The sequence below is a fragment of the Mustela erminea genome, chromosome 20 (genome assembly GCF_009829155.1).
Source record: "Mustela erminea isolate mMusErm1 chromosome 20, mMusErm1.Pri, whole genome shotgun sequence".
NCBI lineage: Eukaryota > Metazoa > Chordata > Mammalia > Carnivora > Mustelidae > Mustela > Mustela erminea.
This window is the reverse complement of record NC_045633.1, coordinates 30054300-30064795: the sequence shown is the minus strand read 5'-3', so window position 1 is coordinate 30064795 and position 10496 is coordinate 30054300. Positions and strand designations below refer to the sequence as shown.

At 49.2% G+C, this 10496-nt stretch overlaps 1 long non-coding RNA gene across 1 annotated transcript; it reads left to right on the top strand.

Annotated features, from left to right (window-relative positions):
* The first annotated feature begins 462 nt into the window (after positions 1-462).
* On the top strand, positions 463-9815 carry LOC116581347. Its single transcript, XR_004282020.1, has 3 exons — positions 463-537; positions 5324-5327; positions 9794-9815. It is a non-coding gene; the product is annotated as an uncharacterized LOC116581347 (long non-coding RNA).
* Positions 9816-10496: the final 681 nt, after the last annotated feature.

Here is a 10496-nt window from a genome sequence, read left to right as displayed (position 1 = left end):
CAAGAACTGGGAAGAAAGCTGGCAGAAACATTGTCCGCATGCAGGATATGTGGTTTAAAAAAAAAAAAAAAAGGTTTATTTGTTCATAGCAATTGCATAACGCTGACCGTGGATTCATGTGATTTAGGGGTGTGTAGGTAGAAAGCAAATGAGCTCCGATTCTCAACACTGATGCCCTTACTCTCAGCTTTGTAAACCAGGATGGAGATTTCTAATTTCTGCTCATAACTAATTTCAGGGTAATGCAAGCTGCTGTAACACGCTGTGTCAGGGCTCAAAAAAATAACTCCTTTTGGCAGTTTATGTCTCATTCATGCTGAGTCCTGAATGGGGGTCTAGAGCCACAGGGGGTGCTCCTCGACCCCCTGTGGCCAAGGTGTCCTCCATCTGTGACTCCTGCAAGGTCATTGATTTTGTCTACACCAACCCAATCCAGCCCAAGGCACATCTGGTTCTGAATAAGGTGACCATATAACATACCTTCCAAATTGAGGCACTTTCGGGAGTGAAAGGGGGCCTTATGAAGAATTAGGGCAAGTAGATTTGCAATGATGTGGATGTAACCAGAGGGTATTATGATAAGCGAAATAAGTCAGAGAAAGACAATTATCATACGATCTCTCTGATATGAGGAATTCGAGGGGCAGGGCGAGAGGTCATGGGGGTTAGGGAGGGAAAAAGTAAAACAAGATGAGATCAGGAGGGAGAAAAACCATGAGATTCTTTTGTTTTTCTTTTTTTTTTTAAGATTTTATTTATTTATTTGACAGAGAGAGAGATCACAAGTAGGCAGAGAGAGAGGGGGAAGCAGGCTCCCTGCTGAGTAGAGAGGCTGATACGGGACTCGATCCCAGGACCCTGAGATCATGATATGAGCAAAGGCAGGGGCTTAACCCACTGAGCCACCCAGGCACTCCCCATAAAAGACTCTTAATCTAACAAAACAAACTGAGGGTTGCTGGGGATAGGGAGGAGGGATAGGGTGGCTGGGTTATGGACATTGGGGAAGGTATGTGCTATGGTGAGTGCTGTGAATTGTGTAAGACTGATGATTCACAGACCTATATCCCTGGGGCAAATAATGCATTACATGTTAATTTAAAAAAAAAAAAAAAAAGCACAAAGCTGAGATACACACACACACACACACACACACACACACAAAAGAATTAGGGAAAGTGGGGTACCTGAGTGGCTCAGTTGGTTAAGTGTCTGCCTTTGGGTTAGGTCATGATCCCAGAGTCCTGGGATCGAGCCAGGCATCAGATCCCCTGCTCAGTGGGGACTCTGGTTCTCCCTTTCCCCCTGCTCCTACTCTCTCTCTCTCTAATAAATAAAATCTTAAAAAAAAAAAAAAATTAGAGCAAGGAGCACCTAGGTGGCTCTCTCAGTTGAGCATCTGACTTTTTTTTTAAGATTTTTTTTTTTTTTTAAATTTGACAGAGATCACAAGCAGGCAGAGAGGCAGGCAGAGAGAGAGAGAAGGAAGCAGGCTCCCAGCTGAGCAGAGCGCCCGATGCGGGGCTCGATCCCAGGACCCTGAGATCATTACCTGAGCCGAAGGCAGCGGCCTAACCCACTGAGCCACCCAGGCGCCCCAAGCATCTGACTCTTGATTTTGGCTCAGGTCATGATCTCAGGGTTGTGAGATCGAGCCCCGCGTTAAGCTCCACACTCACCGTGGAGTCTGCTTGAGATTCTCTCTCTCCCTCTGCCCCCTCCCTGCCGTTGTGCTCTCACTCTCTCTGTCTAAAAATAAATAAATAAAATATTAAAAAAAAAAAATAAGGCCAAGACAATAGGTGTAACCGAGTCTGTGCAAACCGGGCCATATGGTCTCCTTACTTCTTAAACACCTTGATCCAGAAATGACCCATCTCACTCCCCTTCGCCTGGTATTATGGTTACGTATTTGTGTGTGACAAACCATGCTGAGACAGTGGCTTAAGACAATAACGGATCATTTTTTGCTGGCAGATGCAGGGTAATCCGGGATCAGCAGGACAGTTCTGCTCAGGGTCTCGTCCATGGGTGCGGTGGTAGGCAGGGGGGGTGGGGTGGGGGTGGGGGTGCGGATTGTCCTGGAGAAGTCTTCCTCACTCACGTGAGTGGTGCAGGGCTGGAAAGAGTCAGAAGGGCCTTGTGTGCCTTGATCTCCATGTGGTCTCTCCAGCAGGCCGGTTCCCCCAACAGCCCAACTCAGGCACCGCGGCTCAGAGCTCCCGAGAACACATGTCACAAGAGAGCCAGGCAGGAACTGCGTCACCTTCTGGGTCCTACCTTGGAAGTAAGTCGTAGAGCATTACACCTACTCACTCTGCGGGATGAGGCTGTCACAAAGACCCTCGCCCCGTGCAGGAAGAATGACATAGATTCCCTTCTCGATGGAAAAGTAGCAAGAACAGTCAAGACCAGAAATAGTGTTGACATCATTTTTGGAGAAAATACAACCTGCGACCCCCCCCAAAAAAATATAAGGAGTGGGGCGCTGCTGGGAAATGGAGACCAGCTGGGCAACCCCTTCCCATGTGTGTCCGTCTGTCTCAGCCACTGTAACAGAAGTAGCCCAGACCCAGGGGCTTATAAACAACAGAAACTTATTTCTCACAGCTCTGGAGGCTGGGCAGCCCCAAATTGAGGTGCCAGCAGCTTCAGGACGTCGTGAGGGCCTGCTTTCTGGTTCATGGATGTCATTGTCCCCTCCTGTTCTGTCCTCACATAGCCGAAGGGGCGAGCGAGCTCTTTGGGGTCTTTTCTCGAAGGGCACTAATCCCATTCACGAGGACTCCACCCCTGTGACCTAATCACCTCCCATAAGCCTCACCTCCTCCTACCATCACCTCAGGGGATAGGATTCAACGTGTGAGTTTGGGGGGGAAGTTGGGAGCACAGACGTTCAGCTCACAGCACCAGCCCTACTCTGAAGTCTAGATGGAAACAGGATTGCCGTGCCCACTTGGCCATCTTTCCGAAGCAGCCCAGAGATGATGACCGGGTTATGCCATGGCCCCTATGAGATGTGGGCCTCACAAGTGGCAAGGAGTGGGACTGGGGGAGCTTAGCGCCCCCCTCAGAAGCACATTCTTCCACAGGGTCAGACAAGGCAGCACCCGGCCCCCCAAAAATGTGCGTGACAGCTCAGCCTCGGCTGAGTATTCCACGCCTGGCAACCCAAGGCTAGCCGTTCACAGTTAGCCCATTAGGAAAGGATTTTTTTTTTTTTTTTTGGAAAAACAGTGAAACTGCTTGAAGTGATTATTAAATGAACCACTTTGTAAATGAATCATGGGAACATTTAAAAATTTCAGTTTAAAGACAACGAATCATTTCTGCTTTCCAGTTCCATTGGGATCCCGTGGAATCCTGGCAAAGCTCAAAGTGTGCTTTTCAGCACCAAGACTTGCTAGACCATAAGTTGAGAGGAAGAAGGTTCTAGAAGGACCCACTAAGTGCACATCCAGAAGTCCTCCTATGCAGCCATTCAGGGTTTTTTTTACCCAGCCTCAGCCCACGGCAGTCTTCCACCCTCCAGGTCTGCTCCTTTTTAAGGCCAAATCACTTCTTATCTCCCTTAGCAGACACGGTTTCTGCGATGGTTGACTTTATGTATCAACCTGACTGGAACACAGGTGAGGGTGTATATATCTATATCTCCGACTGGTTCTGTTTCTCTGGAGAACCTAATAAAATTTCCTTTTTGTGCCTAAAAATTCCTCCTTTTCAGGAGATCTTTTTCCTCTTCCCCCTCAGCATGCCATCAGTATTCTGTAAATATTACGAGGTAGGAGGCAATTAATTCACTGGCAAGAAACAGAGAATTCATACTCGGAGATCAGACTTTTGCCCTCTTTTTTAACTGGAAGTTTTTACAGAAGGAAGCACTTAAGCTTCACGTGTATAAAAATGACAGCGATCTCCCTGGTTTCTGATGCACTCCGTGAAAAGGTCTGACATGAGTCCCCCGGCTCTGGAAATGAAAGTTCTCACCAGCAAACCCAGGTCTGTCCTGTTTTACCTGCATTCTAATGAGAATGTCCAGTGCTGGTGGATTACTACATAAAAGTAGACAAAACCTCAACTTCCCTCCTGAGGCCCACGGAGGACAGCTTTCTCGTTACGAATTTTCTTCAGGTCTAGCTTAAATGAGAGTCACTCTGCCCCGAACCAGAGAGGTCCTCAGCTTCTGACAGGTGGAGCCTTCTCTTCGCTCCTCCTCAGGGCTCTGTCCCCGCCTGCCAACTCCAGCAAGTCACAGGCAGTGGAAAATGACCCCACCAGACTCCCAAGGGCCGACCGCGTGCATCTCTTCCTAGCTCCTAACCATGTCGGTGGCTTGACATCGGCTACCCCCTACCGGGGAAGCCCACCAGTGTGAGACCACAGGACTGCAAATAAGAGGAATCAGGACATCCCCAGACCCTGAGAGTTCCAACTCACTATCTCTGGGGCTCCAGGAAACCAGCCTTTGTGGCCTATGTCACAGGCAGACGGGACGGTACACTTCTGAGATGTCCCCACCCCACCGTTCTACACAAGCCCACATGGCTCCCCGAGAGGGGCCCAGCTAGACCCCAGGCACTCGAGGGCCATGCCTGGGTCTCTGTGGGAGGGTGGTCGCCAGCACACTGGAGCCTTCTTTTCCTCACTGCTTGGGACCTCAGGTATGGTCCCAGGAAGGAGCGGCCTCTCCACTTTGACCAACAGAACCTTGTTTCTGAGGGGCCGTGAAACTCAAGAAGTCCTGGGCCTTTGAGCCACACCCATAATGAAGGCTCAGAGGGGTTCCCCCTTGCTGAGTTGGACAGGGAGGGCAGAGCAGGTGAGCAGGCTGAGGACCGAGGGTGTCATGTCGTGTCTCACTCCGGAGCCATGACCCATGTCAGCTTGGCCCCATGTCAGACCCCACTCCCATCTGTCAGTCTGGGAGCCCCGCCTACCTCCCCACCTCCGCCCCGCAGATAACCCTTTTGATGGGTCCATTGTACACTTTTATTCGAAGGTACTTTGAAACACCTGCGTTGTGCTGTGTTGTGTTGTGTTGTGTTGTGTTGTGTTATTTCAACATACACAAATGGTAATGGGCCTCCTGGGCTTGGAGACGCTGTCATGTGCACATCCGACCTGCTCGCCCTGACTTCGTCTGTATGGTATTCCTCTGTGTGTTTCTGGCCACCTTGCCTACCCACCCCACCTCCCCACCCCGCCCCCAGGAGGAACATCCAAGGCACCTTCCTATCCCCAGCGTGACTGATGATGGGAGGAACATCCTTGGACCCGCGTGGGACTGTCCTGGAGGAGCGAGGTGTACTATGTACCATCTCAGGTGTGTGCTGCATGGGCACACACGTGTGGCTTTTTCATCTGCCAGCAGCGGGAACGAGTGAACCAGGCCAAGGGTTGGATGAGGACATGGCCGGGGGAGTTCCAAGATGCTGTTCTGGGTCAGGACTCCCTACTTCCAGGAAGCCACCCTGAAGAAGACATGCACGGACTGTAGACGGGGTCACCTGTGAGACTGGGTACCAGGAGTAGACCTCCTCCCCCAACCCTGCTCCAATCCTAGCCAGGTGACCATTAGAAAACTTCCTCTTTGTGGAAAGCTGAGTGACCCTGGGTCCCCCACTAAAGAACCAGTTCTTCACCCTCCAGTGAAAGCCTCCTGTTGATGAGAACATGGGGACAAGCCAGAGCAAGCACGAAGGGGCGGGAACCCCAGCTGCGGTGGGGGGGCGGGGCAGCTGGCTTCCTGGAGGAGAAGGCATGATTCTTCCGGGATTCTTCCGTCTCGACAGCAGGAATGCAGAGAGGTGCAGACGGCGGGCTAGGAAGACAGAGAGCTCACTCTGCTGGCTTTGAATTTCCCCACCAAGTCAGATGTGGCTCCTCGGAGCAGAAGGGTGGGAAGCGGGGAGGGAGCCAGGGCGGCTCGGGGAGATGAGCAGAGGAGGTAGGAAGTCGGCCATGCGGAGAGTGGGAGCCAGCAGTGGGGTTGCCAGCAGCACCCCTAGGTCCGTGAGCATGAATTTAAAGTGGGAGTCGTCCCCCTGATCGAGAGGCTTCCCCAGGGATGCCAGCCTGGTAGGCTGCAAGTGCAGGAGGGGAGAGGGAGCCTGTGGGTGTCAGCCACGGTGCGGGGGAGAGGGAGGAGGGTGATCACACAGGGGCACAGGGAGGCCACAAAGGGAGCTGTGGATGGGCCAGTGGAGCGGAGGGTGGGCGGTAGGGGCTGGTGGGGGTGGGGGTGCCGGATGTCTCCCTCCCCTGCTCCCTGCTTGGGCAGGGTCCCCGGGCTGCAGGAAGGGGCAAGGGGGCCAGCATTGGCTGAGCTCCTTGGAGGTGAGCGAGACAAGGTAGCAGGAGGCCAGGGAGGAGTATGGCCGTCTGTAGGGTCCTCAAGGAGAGGACAAGTGGAGCATGGAGGAAACAGCAGAAGTGATCTTCGATGACCCCAAGACCAGCCCACCAGCAGCCACTGGGACGGACAGCCGGTGATGTGGCTGGGTCTTGAATGAGAAGGGAAGAGAAATGTCTTAGCAGCAGCCTTGGCAAGCACGGAGGAGGCTGAGCCCACCTTAGACTCGGGGCGTGGTGGGGCATCAGAGAAGAAAGTCCCGCAGCCCCCAAGGAAGGCCCCAGGTGAGGCAGTGAACGAGGTAAGAGTGAGGAGAAGCTTCTTAGAAGAGGCTGAGGCTCGAGGCTCGGGTGGAGAAGATGCTGGCGGCAGAAGATGCCATCAGCCCAGCTTGGGAAGGTGAGAAGGATGGGGTTAAGGAGGTGCACTGGGTCAGAATTGAGAATGCGCAGGTCTGGAAGGAGGGTCCGTGGCGCCTGGTCCTTTGCAGTGACCTGAATAACACGGGGAGCAGAGCATGACTGAAATGGCTTTCTAGGATCTTGAGAGGGAAACAATCCAGCTGAGCCCTGGGTTTGAACAGTGCCGGAGCTTCAGGCGACTGCTGGGGTGAGAGCTCCCCCTGGTGGCTGAGGCAAGAAGTTCTACAGAGAGCGTCCCCAAACTTGGACCTGAACATCAGGTGGCCGTCGGGTCTCCAAATACCTGCAGCTGAGGAGCTGGGGCAGTTCTAACAACAATCAAGCCCAGGTGCACAACCCATTCCTTTCCCATTACTGGTACCTGTGGGAAGATGCCAGACCAATAAATTCATTGTCAGGAATAAAACCCCCAAATCTCCCGATGTGTGTCTCCTCCTCCCTGGTGTGTATCCACACCAATGGCTAAGACCCTATTACGTAACCTCGAGAAAGAAATGTATCTCCCTCCAATGGTTAGAAGTTTCCATTTAGGAAAGATCCTGATTTAATAGAGGTGAGTGTGGGCACTAGCAACAGAATTTCCCTCCAACATTTTATTATAAATATGTATTTAAAAATCTAATGAAAAAATCAAAGAACTTCATTCACCCTTCATTCCTCCATCCAGCAAGCCATCTTATTTTTGATGCATTTTAAAATGAGTTGTAATGTCAGTGCATTTCACCCATAAATACTTCAGCACAAGTATTATTTAGAGTCCAATATTTGTTTACACTCCTTTTCTCCCCTTTGAGGCAAAATATGCATAAAATGCACCATCTCAAGTGTACCATTCAAATAGATTTTTGACAAATGCGTACAGCTCTGTAACCCTTATTCCCGCCAAGACAAAACAGTACTATCAATCCAGGAAGGTCCCCTCTGCCTCTTCCCCGTGAACTCACCAGTCCTCTACCCTAGGCATGTTGTGATTTTTCCCATCATAGATCAGTTCTGCTGTTCTAGAACCTAATATTGATGGAATTATATGGCATGGACTTTGTGGTACAGTAGCATTGGAATTTAAAAGGCAGCCCAGGGCGCCCGGGTGGCTCAGGGGGTTAAGCCACTGCCTTCAGCTCAGGTCATGATCCCAGGATCCTGGGATCGAGCCCCATGTTGGGCTCACTGCTCAGCGGGGAGCCTGATTCCTCCTCTCTCCTCTCTCTGCCTGCCTCTCTGCCTGCTTGTGATCTCTGTCTGTCAAATAAATAAATAAAATCTAAAAAAAAGAAAAAGAAAAAAAAGGCAGCCCAGGTTATCCTACTGCCAGCAGGGTTACAGATTGGGAAACTGAGGCTCAGAGTGACTTTTTTTTGGCATTATGTGACAGTTAATTGGCCATAGATATGGACTAGAACTCAATTCTGTTCACTGTACAAAAATGGGGCATTGTTCTAGAAGAGTGGTTCTCACACTTCAGCATCCATTAGAATTCCTGGAGGGCTGGGGAGACCTCATCAGTTCAGGGCAGGGCCCAAGAATCTGATTTTTTTTTTTCCTTTATGGTCTAAGTTTTATCTTGGAGCATCAACCCTGTGAGAAATACGTGTCTTTTTTTTTTCTTTTCTTTTCTTAAATTACGTTATGTTAGTCACCATACAGTATATTATTAGTTTTTTATGTAGTGTTCCATGATTCATTGTTTGCGTATTAACACCCAGTGCTCCTGACGTTTTCTTTTGTGAAAGAGAGAGAGAGCATGCATGCAAGCATGGGTTGGGGGAGGGAAAGAGAAACCCAAGCAGGCCCCATGCTCAGCATGGAGCCCAATGCGGGGCTCGATCCCACAACCCTGAGATCATGACCTGAGCCGAAATCAAGAGTTGGACCCGTAACCCACTGAACCACCCAGGCGCCCCCACTAGAATCTGATTTCTAAAAAGCTCCCAGGTAACGCTGATGCTGCTGGTCCAGCGACCACAGTGGAGAACCCGTGTTCTGAAGATTTACGATCAGAAGCGCAGGATGCGTTTCTACAGCTAGCCAAAATAAGCAAGCTCCATAACAACTGGGGCCGTGTAACTAGAGGAGGTGATTAAAATCTTTTTAAAGATTTATTTTAGAGAGAGAGAGAGAGACAGAGCACAAATTGTGGGGAGTGGGGCAGAGGGAGAGAGAGAATCTCAAGCAGACTCCCCACTGAGTGCGGAGCCAGGCAGGGGCTCTATCTTGCAACCCTGAGATCACAACCTGAGCCGAAACCAAGAGCCAGATGCTTAAATGACCGTGCCAACCAAGCACCCCACACCATGTAATTTTTAATTCTCATGTTTATGAATTGATTTTAATGGGCCTTAGGAAAGTAGGAAACCCATGATTGTATACCCCTGGCAAATTACTTAAACCTCTTTAAATAAGTGTGAACTTAGAAAAGGAATTGAAGAAGCAATATTGATGGGCTAATAAGACAGGGGCTTATAAGGAGATGAAGGTCTAGGAAGCAGACCGAAGTCTAAGAATCCCCGCTTCAGCAGATTCCAGAAAACACAGGCTGTGCAGTGTCACAGAACAGCGTGTCCTCTTAGGAAAACTAACATCCTTCCCCTGCAACTTTTAAATCACTGGACTGAAACATGACAACAACTCCAGTTCTTTTGCATTTGTATTTTACCTCTTTTGCATATTATTCTCAGTATCTTGCAATAACTTGCTTATTTGCTTTAAAATATGTGAATTTATCTCTTTGCTGCAATTTTAAAGTGATTCTTATAACATTTCAGGACTAGCGTTCTTTTTCCTTAAGGAACACATTTTCAATTTTATAATGAAAGTCAGCTGGAATATATGACTGCACATAGAAAATCACTTTAGAGACAAATTTTCAATATCTTTTTTACTTATAAATGAGTTGTATTGTTATTAAAAAGCAACTTTATTCAATTATGCTTCTTCTTTTTTTTTTTTTTTTACACTCCCCTTCATTCCATAGAGACATGAGACAATTCTAGCAAGAATATGTATAAGGTAAAAATTTTAGGGGCACCTGGGTGGCTCAGTGGGTTAAAGCCTCTGCCTTCGGCTCAGGTCATGATCTCAGGGTCCTGGGATCAAGTCCCGCATCAAGCTCTTTGCTTGGCAGGGAGCCTGCTTCTTCCTCTCTCTCTGCCTGACTCTCTGCCTACTTGTGATCTCTGTCAAATAAATAAATAAAATCTTTTTTAAAAGTTTTTTTAACTGAGAGTGGGAATTAAAAGTAGGAAGTCAAGGTGGGAAAAGTAAAAAAAACCCAAATATGCAGACCCTACAGACCCAAATGGTTAATGTATTACAGTTGAGTTTCTAATTTGACTCTGAGCTCCCTGTCAGCCAAAGCAAAAAGAGACACATACTCTTCTCATGATTTTCATTTTAGGGAAAGAGGAAACATATTCATTTCCTTAGGGAAAGTAGAGCTTTTCCCAGGATTTAGAAAAAGATGAAGGGGGATGCCTGGGTTGCTCAGTTTGTTAAGGTCGTGATCCCAGTGTCCAGGGATCGAGTCCCATGTTGGGCTCCCTCCTCACGGAGGAGCCCGCTTCTCCCTCTGCCTGCCGCTCCCCCTGCTTGTGTTCTTGTGCACTCTCCGACAAATAAAATCTTTTAAAATTTTTCAAAAGAGAAAGATGAAGGGAAGGAGGGAGCATTGCGTGGTGTAATAGACCCTGTCCTTGATATTCCTCAAGCACAGAGAACAAAACTGC